Here is an 18614-nt window from a genome sequence, read left to right on the forward strand (position 1 = left end):
CCTTCGCCCGGCCGCTGGGCCGCCGCCTGGGCACCGCGCCGCGCCTGCCCTCCACCCGGCCGGCTCCTGTCCTCCCCGCCACATCCTGACCCGCCCGCCGCCCCCTTTCTTACCGGCGGGCTTGGCGGGGCGGAGGGAGCCGACTCCAGTCGACGGCCTCCCCCGCGCCCAGGCCCGGGATCTCCGCCGCCAAGGTCCTAGAGCTCCGGCGTCTCCGGGTAAGGAAGAGTCCGTGCGGGGGAGGGGGAAGGGGACAGACGCGGAGGGGAAGGGGAAGCCCTGGCCCGCAGCACCAACGCGCGATCCCCTGCGGAGTGGAGCTAACAATTCATTATTGAAGCACCAACGGCGAGGGCAGCAAGAGCTAGAAGTAACGAGTCGTCGCCGCCGCCGCCGCGCGCGCGCGCTCCCGCTCCCGCCGCTTATCTGCCCCCGGCAGCCGCCATGACGCCGAGAGAGCGAGCGAGCGCAACCGTCTCCGTCGTAGCCGCCGCCGCCACCGAGGTCGCCGTCGCCTCCGCCTCCCGCGCGACGTAAGCGCCTCTGCTCACTCCCCTTCTCGACAGAGCGCGACGCGGGCAGGCGAGCGGGCGAGTGCGCGCACGCCGAACCCTTTCGGCTCGCGCGCGGGCTGCGGGAGGGATTACGTTCAAGAGTAGTGGGCGTAGGAAAAAAGCGATTGGTACTGGGGCGGGGCGGAGGGCGAGTGCGCGCACGCGCACGAATGGGAGTGCGCACGCTGGCTGCGCGGAGGCCGCCGGACTCTGACTGCGGGGAGGCCGCCGGACTCTGGTCGCGGCCTTAGTCCGCTGATCTTCGCTTGGGTGCCCGCCCTTAGCGGCGCGGCGTTGAATTCCGGGAAATGGGAGCTTCAGGCTCGCTCCGTGCGGGTATGGGCGCTAATGTCACTCGGGATGGTTGCGCAAAGACGTCGCGGCGGAGACTGACAAGGAACCGGGGAGGAACGGGGGTGGGGAGAGAGTGCGATGGTACTCGGGAAGCCGGGAACGGCCGCGCCGAATAAGCCTAAAGGGCCGGGTCGCAAGGAGTGTCGGGTAGCACAGGCCTCGGCTCCGTCGGAGCGCCAGGCCTCAGGGTCCGGGCGGGGGCTGCTGCGTCACACCAGGCAGCCTGGGAACGCAACTGTTGGGCAACCGTGGTGGCCTCTCGCCACCTCTTACGTTTGGGCGATCTGCGACTGACGCTCCCTCGGGAACTGATGTCCCGCACAGGCGGGGCTCCTGAGGAGGAGTGAAAATAGAGACCCGGTTGTTGACAGCCTGTGATGCCGCTTGATTCCTGTGTGGGTGGCCTGGTTTAGACATGTACCAACCCTTCCTTTCTAGGTTCCTCCCCAGAGGGCGGGGTGAAGGGTGCGGCACCGAATCGCAACAAAAAACGCTACTCGAGGGATGTTAGTAACTGTCTCAGCTTAACTTGCTGCCTTTTAGCTGACAGTTTGTATCGTAACTGTAATTGTGGGCCTTAGTTAAATCCCTTCAATGTATTGGAAACATTTTTTTTAAGTGTGTTTTTGAAACATACGTAAAGCATTTTGAAATGCTTTTTTGAAAGCATTGTTTTTTAAATCAGAATTCTGTTACACGTTATTTTTTTCAGTCTGCAGATGGACTTGACTCACTCAAGGTTAATGATTTTTGTTTTTTACTTATTTTTATAGAGGCGGGGTTTTGTCATGTTGTTAGGTTGGTCTTGAACTCCTGAGCTCCAGCGATCCTCCTGCCTCTGCCTTCCAAAGTGTTAGAATTACAGGCGTGAGCCACGGCACCCAGCGGCCAAGGTTAATAATATTTAAAAGTTTCTAATTCCATTGTTCAGTTATTTGATTTGGTGTAAAGGCCCACTTTCCTAGTCAAATGAGTCTGTGGTAACATGCATTCCCCAAATAATTATTTTTCTCTTGTGGGAAATATTCCAGAGTTTTAGACTACCAGCTGTTTAAACAATTTGGTTCAAATCCTTCAAAAAAAATCTCAAAACATAACTCCACATATGTATTTACTGCATATTGAAGGGTATATTCACCTGGAGGAGTAGGGAAAAGCAAACAGATGCCCATGGCCTTTTTGAAAACATGTATCTATCAGCAATAATTGAATAGCAAAACGAAATGGAACACTACCGTCCTTTGCAATATTAGTTTTAATACTGGGCTGTGAGGGATAAAAGGATCATACAAATCTTCATTTCTGAAGTCCCTAGAGTATTACGAACTGAGTGCTAATTTTTCATATTAAGCTTTATGTTAATATCCTTAATGATAGGAACTTCCTGTGCCCCTAATTTCTCCAGAGAAGCTAATGATTAACATATATAAAGAATGTTGTAATCAGAAGTGTAGTTCAGTTAATAAAGTCCTCAATTACAACTCTGACATTTTGTCATTGTCTTATGAAAATAATTACTGTATAATACAGTCTATTTTACGTTTTCTGGAAGCACATCAGACTTTTTTTGTTTTTTTTTTAACTACTAATTGTGCCATCAAATATGCTATTCTGCCATATTGTGCCATCAAACATGCTATTCGAAAAAATATCTTGCCCAATATGTAATAAAATATTGAACATTGGAGATTTAGATTTCGAGTAAAATCATACTTTATTGCTTCACAGAAGTAGACAGTAGGTGGAAACTTGCAACAATCTTGCCGGTTTATTTTTTAAAAAGCGTGTAGGCAATCCAAAGATACCTTTTGGGTGATTTATCAACGTAGTTAAATTTACAGTGTCACTTTATCTGAATAAACTGGCTTTATCTCTACTTACTGGTACTAAAACAATATCCAACAGTTGATAATCTCACATGACTAACGAAAAATTCCACATAATTAACATTAACCAGGAGGTTTTTTTTTACTATTTAATTTCCCATTTTTTAAATTTCATGTTCTTTGGAAAGAATGTTATTTTCCAGAATCTAAGACAGCATTTTGTGGGTCCTTAATTGTGATATGCTTTACTAGGCGAAGTACTAAATGGGTATCCTTAGGTGGGGATAGACTGGGAACCACATATCCAGAATTTGAAATATGTAACGTAAACAGGATGACTTGCTCCTTTGTTAGCTTTTTGGATGCCAGGGTTGAGATTTTAATTCCATAATTATCTTCTTGTTGCCTGGAGGATTTGCATATGAGAAACCACAAAAACAATCAGGACAGTATGAAAATACCCTAGAATCTCAACCTATGACAGTATTTCCCATGTCCTTGCCAAACCAGAGGAAGTCTTTCCAATATGATTCTTAAATTTACAAAGTTCTCTGAATAGAACCCATGAAATCCTAAGTCATCGTCTAGTGAAGATTTACTGTACATTTTCTGTTTTCCTAATAAGAAATTAGGGGAGTTTAGTTCCCAGTGTTGGGCAAGGGACAGGACTCAGTCACCTGTAAAGTTCAGAAACTACATGTGCCTGACCTTCCTATTCTTCCGCTCTTCTGATATGCAGAATTTCTAGGTTCTAGGTAGTATTTGGGAAGTTTCCCAGATTATTGTGATGTCCACCAGTGGCTCATTCACCTTCTTTATGGTCACTGTGTTTGGGGATTTTGACTGATAAATTCTTGAATCACTAAAAGCTAAATTTCAAACAAAATTCTTAGAGGTGATACTAAGAGGCAAGTATGTATAAAATCTAATAGGCATTGAAGAAGATATAAAGATTCCATCCTCTGCTGCAAAAATTGTGTGCACGCGGAGTAAGAAAGAAGGTTCAGTAGCCAACCTCAAAAATATTAAAAAATAGTTGCATTGATGCTGTATCACTCCTTTCCTTGCCCAGATTCTCCCTCTCTTTCTTTCTTTCCTTTCTTTCTTTCTTTTCTTTCTTTCTTTCTTTCTCTTTCTTTCTTTCTTTCTTTCTTTCTTTCTTTCTTTCTCTTTCTTTCTTTCTCTTTGTCTTTGTCTGTCTGTCCTTCCTTCCTTCCTTCTTTCCTTCTTTCTTTCTTTTTTTTTTTTTTTTGACAGTCTCTGTCACCCAGACTGGGGTGCAGTGGTGAGATCTCAGTTCACTGCAACCTCAGTCTCCTGGGTTCAAGTGATTCTCATGCCTCAGCCTCCCAAGTAGCTGGGACTACAGGCGTGTGCCACCACACTCAGCTAATTTTTTGTACTTTTAGTAGAGACTGGGTTTCACCATGTTGGCAAGGCTGGTGTCAAACACCTGACCTTGGATGATCCGCCTGCCTCAGCCTCCTAAAGTGCTGGGATTACAGGCATGAGCCACCACGCCTGGCCCTCACCCAGATGCTTTACTCACTGCTGTCCAAATACGGTTGGTCCTCTGTACCTGCAGGAATTTACAGGTACAGAGGCTCAACTATAAAGGACTTGAGCATCCCCAGGTTTTGGTAAATGGGGGTCGTGGAACTAATTCCATGAAGATACTGAGGGACAAACTGTACCACTCATTTTAATGCAGAAATTTTGTATTCATCCTTTCTTTTTAAATCCCACTACCAGGCTTAGTTTAGGCCTCTATTTTCTCTACATCTTTCCCTTCAGCTTATCCTTTAGGTTTCCTTCAAACTTGAAACCTAATTAAATCAGTCCCCTGCTTATATACCACATATATTTGTAAACTAAACATATATAAACATATATGTACATATCATATATTCCTAGTATTTTAGTTAATTTTTTCACAGACCAATCTCAGGATTGCCTCCCATCATTCCTCACGAACCCTTGGTACTCTAGACACTTCTGCAGGTCACTGGAAAGGTATCTCACATTGTAAGTGGATATAGCCCATTTATCTTATGGGTCAATCTTTCATAGGTTCGTTTAAGTAAATGCTCAAGAGCTCTTGAGTACCCTGACACAACTGTGCTGTCAGCCTCTGAGATTTGTCAGACAACTCTCTGACCTCCCTTTTAGGACATGGAATTGAGTATTCTGTAAGTGCAACATGTCATTGTATCACAATATAACATTTGTTTCCATACTACATTGTGAGGTCCTTGAGCAAAGAGACTGTGTCCCAGTGCATTGTATTGATATTCATTCAATACAATGTATTACATACCAGACATTCTGCTGAGGGTAGGGAGGGATTATAATACAGCAAAAACTAACACTTCCGAAGTTAAAGCCCAGTTCGGGACACAGTCACACTATAAAATCACAGCTTAGAAAAATAGTATGAAGAGACATACAGTGCTGTGAGAATCCATAATAAAGAACCCTAATCAAGAAAGTCTCAAGAAAGTTACGTGATCGACTTGATCTAGACCTGAAGAATTAACATGAATTAGGCAAGAAAGGGAAGTAAGAGCTGCTTTCTGGGTAAAAGAAACAACATGGACAAAGATTCTGGGGTCAGAGAGATCACGTCAATGCATTTGCCAATTTGCCAAGAACAGGCTGTATTCACTTTCAGAAGTGTTCAGGTTTGGATAGTAAATTGCATGACCACCCTATTTGTAAGGAACTCTTAAGAGGCTTGTTACTGCTGGAGCGAACAGCAGCTGGACAAGATGAGGCTACATAGACGCTAGGCCCAAGGCTAAGTGAAGTATGTTTTTCAAGACAATGAGGAAGCTACTGAAGGATTTGAAACTGGGTGGTAGCTTGATGGGATTGACAAATTGAAAGTTTTTACTTTAGGTGTAAATCCCAGAGAAGGATTAGATGTGAGTTGAAGTAGATACAGTATTCCTAATAGAGTCAGGAGTCTTTGGCAGATAAGAGAGGTTAGAAATGATACGATAGACTAGGATAGTGTAATGGAGGTGGAGAGAAGTGGAATTGGGAAGAATGACAAAACTTGATGGGATTGGATTCAGGCAGGGTTAGGGGGAGGAGGGATGTTAGTCATTTGCTGGTGAATGACATTCACTTATATAGTAATGTATTTACAGATGTGTAGATAAGGAGATCATTACATTTGGTTTAAGACAGAATTGGGCCCAGTGCGGTGGCTCATGCCTGTAATCCCAGCACTTTGGGAGGCTAAAGCAGGTAGATCACGAGGTCAGGAGGTGGAGACCATCCTGGCCAACACGTTGAAACCCCGTCTCTACTAAAAATTAAATTAGCTGGGCGTGGTGGCATGCACCTGTAGTCCCAGCTGTTTGGGAGACTGAGACAGGAGAATTGCTTGAACCTGGGAGGCGGAGGTTGCAGTGAGCCGAGATCGCGACACTGCACTCCAGCCTGAGCGACAGAGCTATACTGTCTTGGGAAAAAAAAAAAAAAAGACTTACAGAATTTCCAATGCCTTTGAATTGCCCGGGAGGTTTCTGGATAGAATGATGTAGCTAAGTGAAGTCTAGACTGAAAATTAAAGCTGTTAAGTGTGAAGTGTGTAGGGAAAAATTAAAGTCTTGAGTATTCATGAAGTAAACTTGGAAGACAGCCGAAGTGTGTGCAATGAAGAATTTCAGTTTATTTTTGACTAGGTAAAGGAAGATAAACTGGATAAGGAGGAGTTACACAGTTACCAGAAGGGTGTTGTGCTATTGAAGATGAGTAAGTGCTTCATGGAAAGAGTGGTGAATAGTGTCCAGTTGCTGTGTAAGAATTAGGTGGAAGGATTATCACATATTAATCATCTAAAAAACAAATACATTAATATCTTCAAAGTCTGATTTGGGATAATATGTTTTCATTTTTTTTTCAAACAGGAACTGAACAATACCATCATTTACAGTTATGGGCTGTGGGTGGTCACTTAATTGGTGTGATTTGAGACTGAGAACCTCCTATTCCACAAATCTGTACTTCATCCTCTACTAATGCTTGAAAAGTCATTGATGGAAATCTGTTTTAAAGCATATACTCCTGGGAAGAGTAATATGTTTAGAAGATACATAATTCTCAGCTGTGCCAAAATTTAGAATTACCTGAGGAGTTGTATACTAAAAATGCTCAAAATTCTATTCCATGGTTCTGAGGTGGGGTCTTGGCATATGCATGTTTTTTAAAAGCTCCCCTAGGTGATTCTAACGTGCCATTGTTGGAACAATCATTGACAGCATCCTATTAACACAATGTTGACTCATAACATTTTTTTTTAGATGACATGTGGGGAGGACAGGACACTTATTTATAAAACAGTGGTCGGTAATGGCCATTGAGTAGGGAGGATTTTGCCCCCAGAGAAAACATTTGCCAAAATCTGGAAAAATTTTTGTGGTCATCCCAGTGGGTGGGTTTTGCAGAGTTGGCACTATTCATATATAGTAGTTAGAGACCAGGGATACTGCTAAAAATCCTACAGTGTACGGCATAGCCCCCTCTTCCCCTGCACAAAAGAATTATCTGGCTCAAAATGACAGCAGTGCCCTTGTTGAAAAAACTTGCCATAAGCTATGGCAAGCTAGGTAGTATTTTCCAGTGAAGTCTTACACAGATTGGAGTTGTGGTTTGGTAAGGGTGCAAATGAATGAGGATCTACTCTTTACCCAGCAGCTTAGCCAAAACTCACCCTTTCTTATAACCAGTAACAAAGGAGCCTCAAATAAAATGCATTCTGCAGAACAAAGAAATGTGACTAGCATAACAGACTGATTTCAATGTTATTTTTCTTGTTAACAATTTATAGTGTAACAAACTCTTATTGCTGGTAAGGGTGCAAATTGGTTACAACCACTTTGGGAAATTGATGGGCAGTATTCATTATAGCTGAATTTATGTCTACCCTGTAATTCAGCAGTTTCACTCCTGAGTGTATACTCAAGAGAAATGAATGTGTCTACTAAAAGTTTTTGTGTAACAATGTTCATAGCAGTTTGATTCATTATAGCCCCAAACTGGAACAAAGTGAAGCATATTCATAAAATGGAATATTATCTGGTAATAAAAAAGAAAATGCTACACACATAACATAGATAAATCTCGCAGTCATTGCATTGAGTGAAATACACACAAAATAATTCATATTGTATAATTCCATTTGTATGAAATTCAGAAACAAGCGAAACCAATTGATAATTGAAGTCAGGATGGTATTGACCTTTCTGGTGTTGGTATTGACTTGGAAGGGGCACAGTGAGCCTTCTGAAGTGATGGAAATGTATACCTTGATCTGGAATGTTACACTGGTGAATGTGTATGAGAAAGTGCATCAAACTGCACATTGACTTTTTGTGAACTTTATATATGTTATACTCCAGGGTTTTTTTTAAATTATTAAATATAAGAAAAACAGCGAAGCCGCTTCTTAACTACTTGAAGTCTTCTGTCTCAAGCTTGGTTAAATACAGGGTCAACTATATAATATAGTCTCAATAAATATAAATAACCTAATGCATTATTTAGTAAAAGGAATATTGGATTTGGAATCAGACCTAGTTTGTTTTTTAAGAGTAGTCAAGTGCAGTAGTGAGAAGGAGGGAAAGAGTAGAACAAGAGTTCAATCTAGAACAGACTGAACAACCAGCTGAGATAACTCACTACCTTTGGACCAGCTTCAGACCTGGTTTTGTATCACAGTTTCATCTTTCATTAGCTGTATGACATTGAGTAAGTCTCTCACTTGGGTACTTTTTGTGACTGTAAAAGAGCAGAAGATAGCTGAGAGAAGTATAAAAAACATTTTTAAAATTTTAGCCTTGATTCATGATCCCTCACGACTGAGAAACGTCCACACACATTCAGGAATGGGCCTCAGCAGTTAGTAATGTATTATGTGACCTAACACTTCTGGCTTTAGCTAGTTGAACAACAGAACCCTATCTGAATGAATCAGATTGTTCTGAGAATTTAAAATTAGGATTGAGAGAAGCTTGTCAGACTGCTGATCACTTGAACTGGGAAAATATAAACGTAGGCCAGGGCTGCTTTGTTTGGTAGCAAGCAGCATGTGGAGAATCTGAGAGATGTGATAGAGAACAAGAGTAATCTCAGATTGCTTACTGTGTCACCCAGTGTTCTAACTGCTATAAGTCTATGAATTTGGGTACTGGTTTAGTATTCCTTATCCAAAATGGTTGGGACCAGAAGTGTTTAGGATTTGGGTTATTGGAATATTTGCGTATACATAATTAGATATTTGGAGATGGGTACTCAAGTCTAAACATGAAATTCTGTTATGCTTTCTATTTTATGCTTTATATACGCCTTATACGCATAGCCTGAAGGCAATTTTATACAATGTTTTCAGTAATACTGTGCATGAAACACATGATGTATTTTACGAGGTCAGGTGTGGAATTTTCCACCTGCTGTATCATGTGGGTGCTCAGAAATTTTCATGAGGGAGGAAGATTGCTTGAATCCAGGATTTTAAGACCTGCCTGGTCAACATAGTGAAACCCCAGCTGATTTAAAGAATAATAATAAAAAGTTTCAGATTTTGGAGCAATTCAGCTTTCTAATTGGGGGTGCTCAACCTGTACTATTATCCTTACTTACAGGTAAGGAAACTAAAAACCTTGCTTAAAGTAAGTGCTAAAGATACTAAACCCCAAGTAATTTGACCCCAGAGTCTGCTTTCATGAAGCAGTGCTGACATATCAGACACAGATACAGTAGCTGCCTCAGTTACTGATAGCTTTCTGGTTCCTGATCTTAGTGCTTTGCAAAGATAGGTCTGCTGCCTATCTTTGAATTATTTATAATAATTTATCCTTAAAATAAAATTTTGTGTCTTTGGTTAATCTAGCTTGAGTGGATTTCAGCCAGTTGCAACTGAAAGAGCCCTGCCTCAGTTTGACTGTGAATGGGGTTGCAAATAACAAACCTCAGAGAAACTGAAACTGGCTGATTCGAGGTAAGATTGGGGGGTAATGTGGACTTTCCACCATTAAGATGGAAATTTAGTTTGTGTTATGCAGCAGTGAATCTTTTATCCAGACATTCTCCAACAGCGTTTTAGAACTCAGTCATTGAGTGTTGCATTAGAGAATTTGGTAGCCAGATATTTTTAAATGTCAAGTATATTGGTTACTATATATGAGTTTTGAAAAGTACATTGGAAAAGAGAGGCATTCTAAACAAGTTTTCCAGAAAAAAAGCAGATTGGAGCAAATTCTGCAAATTTGACAATTATTGGAAGCCATTTCTGCCTGTAGCCTATGGTCTAAGAATGTAAGACCAGATCAAATTATTTGAGAGGCATGTTTAATTGCAGCATTTTTTTTTTTTTTTTTTTTTTTGGCCACATTTTTTCTAATACTAGAGTTTTTACACTGAATACCAGAAAGTGAAATCTTAGTATTAGGAATAAGACTGTCAAGGAGATGCAAGTGATAATAAAGAACTCTTAATTCCTCAGCTCCCCTCCAAAATATTTTCTACTGCCTACCCCCTTTCATGCCTCACAGAAATATGGTGATACCTCACACCATCTATCAATAGCAACTAGGATCGGAATGCACTGTGTGTATAGGGATATGACTAAAGGGCAAGCTGGCATGCCTACTTATTCTCTTATTTGCTTGTGAGGCTGAAACAGAACAATGTCGATGGACAGAGTCCCAGCTGTTGCTAAGAAACAGAAGTTCAGAAGAATTGACAACTTAAGGAGAAAGCTGACCCACTAAGGTCTTCAGCATTAACTAAATACAAAAGGAATCTCCCTAAAAGAAAATTGTCAAGCAATCCTTCACAGTAGAGCAGTTGCATGCCATAAAACCCCAATGTCTGCAGTAGACCCAGACCACAGACTATCTCAACTTCTTGGGCACCTTTCAGTCTCCAATTCAAAGGAATGTGCACCTGCCATAAGTGAGTACCCTTACCCCAAATGAGGAACTTCAGTGTCTCTCACTTGGGAGTGTACCTGAAGGACTCTATAAAAGGGAATCCAAACTAGATGTAGCCAGATTTTCTAATAACTGGTTAGGAAGTGGCTTAATTAATTTGTGCCTTGTAAGATTACAAGGGCCCATTATGTCCTATTATACTCCTGCTGGATACAGTATATACTCTATTTGAGCTAGTTAAATTTATATTGAGTCCACAGATTGCAGTATAAATTCAAATATTTCTTGAAAGCTGTCTCTCTCCCTGTCCTCAGGCCAAGTACTAGGAAAACAGTGTTAAGGAAAGGGTTTTTCTTTTTTTTCTTTTTTTTTTTTTTTGAGACAGAGTCTTGCTGTGTCGCCCAGGCTGGAGTGCTGTGGCGCAATCTTGGCTCACTGCAAGCTCTGGTTCCCGGGTTCACACCATTCTCCTGCCTCAGCCTCCCAAGAAGCTGGGACTACAGGCACCCGCCACCACGCCCGGCTAAGTTTTTGTATTTTTTAGTAGAGATGGGGTTTCACCATGTTAGCCAGGATGGTCGCGATCTCCTGACCTCGTGATCCACCCACTTCGGCCTCCCAAAGTGCTGGGATTATAGGAGTGGGCCACCGTGCCCGGCCTAGGAAAGGGTTTTTCTCACTTGGAGTTGACAATCTAGTTTGAAATTGGAGGAGGAGAAAGATGGATGAATAAGTAAATAACAGGATTACAAATGGAAGCTGGGTTCCGTGGTACATGCCTGTAGTCCCAGCTACTTGAGAGGCTGAAGCAGGAGGATTGCTTGATCCCACGAGCTTTAGTGGAGGCCCACCTAGGCATCATAGCAAGTCCTTCTGTCTTAAAAAATAAATAAGATATGGGGATGATTTCTGTAAAGAAAAGATAGGGTACTATCAGAAAGAGTAACGAGACATTTACATGGGAAGACCAGTTAGGGCGGTCAGAGAAGGCTTCTTTGAGCAGTATCTGGAAGGATGAGAAGGAACTGATTGTAGGAAGAACCATGGGAAAAGTAGGAAGGAGAGCAAATGCAAAGACCCTAAGGTAGGAAAGGGTTGTGACATGGAAAGGACTGGAAGAGGCAGATATTGCTGGAGATAAATGAGTAAGAAATAGAGTTGATAATAGAGTGAGCACTCATGCAACAATTTAAAAAAATATTTTTTAATTTTTATCTGAATTCATTTTTACTAATTTTGTATTAACATTAATTTGAAGAAGTAAAAATACTCATTTGGCTAGAAACTTCTCTCTTTCTTTTCATTTTTTAAGTTCTCCATACATCTTAATTTTTTAACTACCTGAAATTAGACTTGGTGTAACAATTATAAGGCATGAATATTTTACTTTTAAAAAATGATTTTTTAGTCAATTTGATTTTATGGTTTCTTAACATTTGTTATTATGAATCATGTTTCTGTTTTTTCCTCTGACTAGTTAATATCACTTTAATTAGAGAAATGTAAGTAAAAACTGTGCAAAACTTGTTGTTTCATATACTGCCATTAACAAAACTTCCCGAGGAGATAGTATATGAACCTGCCTTACTCATCAAAAATAATTAGCCTAGACAAATAGACATATTTGATGGGAAGGGAAAAGAAGTACAAGTAGCTCTCCATGTTGATGTCCTGTGGGTTTTCACAGTTAAATCAACATGTAGTTTTCAAGGACAATACATTAATAAAATAAGCTAATTAGACATTTTGAAAAGGGTTCAAACTTAAAAAACAACAACAACAAAAAAACTATCTGTGTAGCCCAAAATGTACGGTACAATAGAACTGCTGCAAGGAAGAGAATGGTAGTAGGACTTCTGCCTGTTTTTCATACTTCCATTTCTGTGCCTTCCCCCTGCCTGCCACTCTCATACAGAAATCAGAGAGGGGTCTTTAAAAACGTAAAACAAATCATCTTGCTTCACACTCTTTCAGAAAAATTCAACCTCCTTTCCATTGAGTCTTACAAGAGCCTGCATGATCTCACTTCAGTCTAACTCTCCAAAGTCCCATCCCCTATCATTCTCCCCCCTACTCATTATGTTCCAGCCAATTGGCTTGCTTTCTGTCCTCAAGCCTGCCAAATTCTTTTCCACTTGCAGGCTTTTGCTCTGGTCATCTCTGTTCCTGGAATGCTTCCTTGGCTCTTCACACATAGGGCTATTCGTCATCCTTTAGGTCTGAGGCCAGATGTCACTTCCTTAGAGAGGCTTCCAAAACATTTTCCAAAGAGGGCTTCCTCTGTTACGTTTTCTAATTCCCCTGTTTATTTCCTTCATAGTAATGATCATGATTTGTAGTTACTTTATTTTACCTGTCTTGTCTGTTGTCTACTCCCTTACTAATATATAAGCTCCCTGATAAACTGATATGATGAAACATTTGGAAAACTTAAGGATATATTAAAAGTAAATTTTGTAGGATTTTTAAGAAGAAGCAATTAAAAATTACCAGTGAAACATAACAATTATACAGAAAGGAAACAAAATCATCGGACCCTGTTACCATCTGTTGTCAACATGAAGTAAATATTGTTATTGATTTTTAAAAATATGGTGTTATACAGTAGTTCTATTGGAGTGGTAGGGATGTAGGTAGTATGTGAGTGCTGAATGCCCATAGTAGAAGTTGGCGTTGTTGATCCAACCTCCATCTGTCTTTCTCCCATAGGATAGTGGCCACATGGTCCAGCTTTAGAGTTCAGCCTGATTAACTTAAATTGATTAGTGTAATCCCATCCTGCTTGCCACTCTACTACATTTATGGATGGGTAAATCTAAGCCAATAAATTCATGGCGTTCCTTAGGCCATAGGGCATAGTTAAGGAATGGGCATATAACCCAATTTGGAATAAAGAGTTATGAGAGGTTTGTTTAGGAATTCAGAGAGAGGGCTTTTTTTTTTTTGAGTGAAAGATGAGAATGAGCTTCTTTGTTGCCTCTGGGTGTTGGGTGTGTTGTTGTGAAACCAGGAACTGTTAAATTTCTTTTGCTCCCACAAGAGACGCAACCAATCTAAAGATGAAGACATCACACAGAAGAGAAGAGAACCGAGGAAATCACAGAGAAATGGAGCTAGAGCTGCTGGGTGAAGCTGACTCTGAGGCTTCTCATAAACTCTGTGCTTCCAATTGTGAAAATAAATGCAGTTCTCATTTCTTTTTTTTTTTGTGTGTGTGTAAGTTTTTCAAAATTTTATTTATTTAGAGACGGGAGTCATCCTGTATTGCCCAGGCTGTTTTTGAACACTTGGGCTCAGGTGATCCTTCCCTCCGGAGTAGCTGGGACTACAGGCACATGCCACTGTGCTCGACTGTAATTCTCATTTTTTAAACTAGGTGGGATTGTGATTACTACAAGTTGAGGCATCCTAACTGATAAAATCCTACTAATAAGAAGTCAAGAGATAAGGTCTAAAATATATAAATGAAGAGGTAGCTAGGAATATATATTATTTAGAAAGATGAAACTTGCTAGCAGAATAAACAGCTTTCAGTAGCTAAAAAGTGTTTGTCTCTTTAAAATAGAAAGCAGAGATGGGGAGAAGAGAAATGAGGTGCAGGCTATTTTTTTTTTTAATTGTGAGCCTTTCAACACTTTGATTTGTTAATTGCATATTTTAATTATTAAGTTTTTTAACCTGATGAAGCTTAGACTTAAATTGAGCCCATTTAAAAAATTGTATCTTAAATTGCTATTTTAATGCAAGCAATTTTAAAATAAAAATATTTGGTGTTCCAGATATAGAGAATGGGTAATAGAGGAGTAGGGTACATGGAGTAGACCTAGAAGGAAAGTCGGGATCTTAAAAGATAAGAAGTTTAAAGTTTTGGGGTTTTTTTTAAGTGCCTAGTGGCTATTTTTTTTTTTTTTTTTAAGATGGAGTTTCATTCTTTTTGCCCAGGCTGGAGTGCAATGGCGTGACCTCGGCTCACCGCAACCTCCGCCTCCCAGGTTCAAATGATTCTCCTGCCTCAGCCTCCCTAGTAGCTGGGATTATAGGCATGCACCACCACCCCGGCTAATTTTGTATTTTTAGTAGAGAAGGGGTTTCTCCATGTTGGTCAGGCTGGTCTTAAACTCGCGACCTCAGGTGATCCATCTGTCTCGGCCTCCCGAAGTGCTGGGATTACAGGCGTGAGCCACCGTGTCCGGCGTGGCTAAGTACCATGCTAAAAGTACTGCAAAAGTATTGAAAAACAACAAAAACACTGATAGATTTATTAAGATAGATTTCTTAAAACAAATTGAACATTTTATACATAATATGATTTATCAAAGCCCATTTTGGAGAGATAAGAATATCAGTTTTTCTTTTTCTTAGGCTGATATTGGCAATATGTTTTCCCAAAGTAATATTATAGCCCTATATTCCACTTGTAAAATACTCAACTGTTCCTATGTGTAACAAATTTATTACTTCCCAATAGATTTTCACAGTGTTCTCATATTCACTGCATAAAATTCTTGTGCCTCACCCTCCCAAGTAGCTGGGATTACAGGCATCCTGGAAGTCCTTCAGAGTTGATACTAATCTTCTCCATCCCCACCTAAAATGTGAGATACTGCTTTTGGTTTACTCTTTTGTCTGAAGTAGACTGGGGATCAGTTTCCAAAACTCTACTTAGCTTTCCCTACTATAATAGGTCTTACTTCACGATCTAAAACTCAATGTAGAAATTACTCTAACTGCCAAGCATGTCTATACCAAATAGCATTCCGGGACTGGGGACCATCAACTGTTCCCATGGACCCAGGGTACCCATCATGAGCCAGGATTTGGCCAAGACTAAAGTTTATTATTGGTTTGGTGCAAAAGTAATTGCGATTTTTGCCATTAAAAGTAATGACAAAAACCGCAATTACTTTTGGATAAACGTAATACCTGGCTCCTATATGCTGCTACTCTAATAAGAAGGCCAAGATGATACTGTTGATCTGCAGGTATCAATGTTAACTCAGACCCTGTGTCTGTCTTCCCTGAAGTGTCTAAATATTTCCCACTTTCCAGTGTGCAGTCACCTGAGAAAAGGGCTAGATCCCTTTAGGGAAGTATGAGAAGAATCATTACAGTATATGATTATGGGATCCTTCCCTCCAGGGATCTGGCCACCTGTCAACAGGTTCCCAGTCTGAAAACTGGCTCAGATCTGGCAATTGAGTGAGGGATCATGGTGTTTTTTTATTGCGATAACCACTCTTAGTCTCCCCATCCACTCCTGCTTTTTTTGATTATATATATGATTACATAACCACTCTTGTTGCCTCCCCATCTGTTTTGCACGTAGGGACACTGAACTCTGTTAGCCAACTCTAAAACTCATTTTGGGTTGAACTCCCTTGACTGTCACTCTGCTTTTGCTCATCATAATTGTGACTCCCCCTGACTTCTGGCAGTAAACCCTGCCCCCTGGCATTTAATGTGCGTCTGGGGCCCGTCATTCCCATTCCTTTTGATAAGCCACGCCCTGTGATAGTATCTTTTATCGTTAGCTCTGACTATCAAAGGTGAACTGTCACTGAACTTTTTAGTGAGGCTAGTGCATCTCTTACTGGTACATTCCTGATGACCTTAGTGAATGGTGTGTCCTCCGGGCCCTCCCATGGAACATAATTCTTGTGTGGGCTGCTGGCCTCACATAATATATCTACTCCAGCCTACCCATTTCCCTGATCCCTTTTAATCCTGTTCTTCACTATCTTCCTTTAGCAGTTCAGGTGTTTTGACTTCACTCAACATGGGCAATTGCTTATAGTAACCATCCTAACTGGAAGTTTGCACCCTCCTCTGGGACCCTGATAGAGTATTAAATCTCATATCCTGAAAATACCTCCAAGTTAATAATGTCACTTTTTTCCAGTCTTATGTTTCAGCCTTCTTGATCAAACACCCTCAACATCCAGTCCCACATACTCCTTTATTTCCTACCAATATATTCTAATTCTTGCTGCTGCTTTTGAGGATATACATTGGGCCTGGCACGTTCCCATTTGGGCCATGACTTAATTCTAGTTACTGGTCTGGCAGTCATGAAAGATAGGGTAGGTTTCCAAGAAGGTGCTCTGTTGCCTTATTCAGGAACTATCTACTTTTGAGTACTAGCTTTCAGTAAGAAAGGTAGGCAGCCTCTGCAGACTGAGTGTTCAAAGGAGATTTGGCAGCCAAAATCTTTGGGGGTATCCCGCTAGCTGTCCTCATCCTGTATGCCAGAGTCCCAAGTTTTCCAACTAGCAACCTAACCTTGGCTTCAATTGTATTTTAATCTTCTTGACTGTTAAGTCCTGAGTTTGGTGTTCCAGCTTTTTTCTGTTTTCCCAGGGCAAAAAGATAAGGGCCTCTTTGTAAGCTACTAAAGAAGCTGTCTGACCTACACAGTAAGTTTTCACTTGTTAACAAGCTCTCAGATTTTCATTAACCTTTTGTAGGCCTTAATGTAATTTTATAATAGCTGGCCAATTCCATTGTTCTTGTAGATATTATTACACACACACACACACACACACACACACTCACACACTCTCACACTCACACTGAATTTTTGCCCCAACAAGGGCATTGCTCTGTATCAGAACATTCTCCCAAATTACTCCTGTAAGTTTTTTTTTTTTTTTTTTTTTGAGACGGAGTCTCACTCTGTAGCCCAGGCTGGAGTGCAGTGGCATGATCTCAGCCCACTGCAAGCTACGCCTCCCGGATTCACGCCATTCTCCTGCCTCAGTCTCCCAAGTAGCTGGGACTACAGGTGCCCGCTACGACGCTCGGCTAATTTTTTGTATTTTTAGTAGAGACGGGGTTTCACCGTGTTAGCCAGGATGGTCTCAATCTCCTGACCTCGTGATCCGCCTGACTCAGCCTCCCAAAGTGCTGGGATTACAGGCGTGACCCACTGCGCCCGGCCACTGCTGTAAGTTTTAATGACTGAGCCACCACGTTCTTCCAGGGACTATCCATGCTCCAACAATCACACATCCCATTGACAGTGGGTCATTTCTGATCGAACCCCAAGCCCCTTGTTTGTTTGAGTTTGTGGTGTAATATGAAATAATTTGGTCTTTGTCTCCAGTTCCTGTCACAGTGCTAAAACCCTTGGAATTTCCTTGTTATTCATAATATCCCTGTCTTGATCACATCTGAGTTTATGCTAATGAGATAATTTAGGGTGGGGACCCTAAATAGCCTCAGGATCGGGCCAGCTGCCAGAAAAACCAGGTGATTTCAGGATTAGAGGATTGGAACTTTTAACTACACCCAACAACCTCCAGGAAAGGGAGTGGGGCTGGATGGATGTCAAGCTCTGTAAAAACTCTTGGACAACATGATTTGATGAACTTCTGGGTTGCTGAAGATACAGAGATGTTGGGAGGCTAGCACACCCAGAGAGGGCATGGCAGCTCTGTGCCTGCTTTCCTCCCCATACCTCATCCTGTCTATCTCTTCATCTGGCTGTTCATATGTATCCTTTATAATATCCTTCATAATAAACTAGCAAATATAAGTTGTTTACCTGAGTTCTGTGAGCCAACCTAGCAAATTAATTAAATGCTAGAAGGAGGTTGTGGGAACCCTGATTTGTAGCAGGTCAGAGTATAGGTGACAACCTAATACTTAAATCTGAAGTGAAGGCAATCTTGTGAGACTGAACCCTTAAACTGTGGGATCTGACGTTATCTCCAGGTAAATTGCCAGGTGGATTACCCTATTCCAGATAGATAGTGTCAGAATTGAATTCAATTATGTAATACCCAATTGGTGTCCAATGGAGAATTGCTTGGTTTTGGGAACAGCCCCCCACACATCTGTTCACAGAAGTGTTCTGTGTTGAGTGTGAGAGTGGGGTTGTGGGGAACAGTATGTTTTGTTTTGTTTTTTTTCTTCTTTTTTTACAGGGTTGCTATAACAAA

At 41.2% G+C, this 18614-nt stretch overlaps 1 protein-coding gene and 1 long non-coding RNA gene across 3 annotated transcripts in view; one reads left to right on the forward strand and one right to left on the reverse strand.

Moving 5' to 3' along the window:
* Nucleotides 1-2588, reverse strand: part of CHD1 (chromodomain helicase DNA binding protein 1) — a 76952-nt gene extending 74364 nt beyond the window's left edge. Inside the window, exon 1 of one of the 2 annotated variants that reach the window (XR_003119889.1) lies at nucleotides 114-1294. The gene's annotated coding sequence lies outside the window, so the exon portion shown is untranslated. Of the gene's footprint in view, nucleotides 1-113 lie in introns of both variants that reach the window. The other variant, XM_025388528.1, reaches the window with a different exon arrangement.
* Nucleotides 825-13856, forward strand: LOC112626441. The gene is made up of 3 exons (XR_003119890.1): nucleotides 825-890; nucleotides 9633-9740; nucleotides 13715-13856. It is a non-coding gene; the product is annotated as an uncharacterized LOC112626441 (long non-coding RNA).
* The last annotated feature ends 4758 nt before the right edge of the window (nucleotides 13857-18614 follow it).

Source organism: Theropithecus gelada, chromosome 6, assembly GCF_003255815.1.
Source record: "Theropithecus gelada isolate Dixy chromosome 6, Tgel_1.0, whole genome shotgun sequence".
NCBI classification, from domain to species: Eukaryota; Metazoa; Chordata; class Mammalia; order Primates; family Cercopithecidae; genus Theropithecus; species Theropithecus gelada.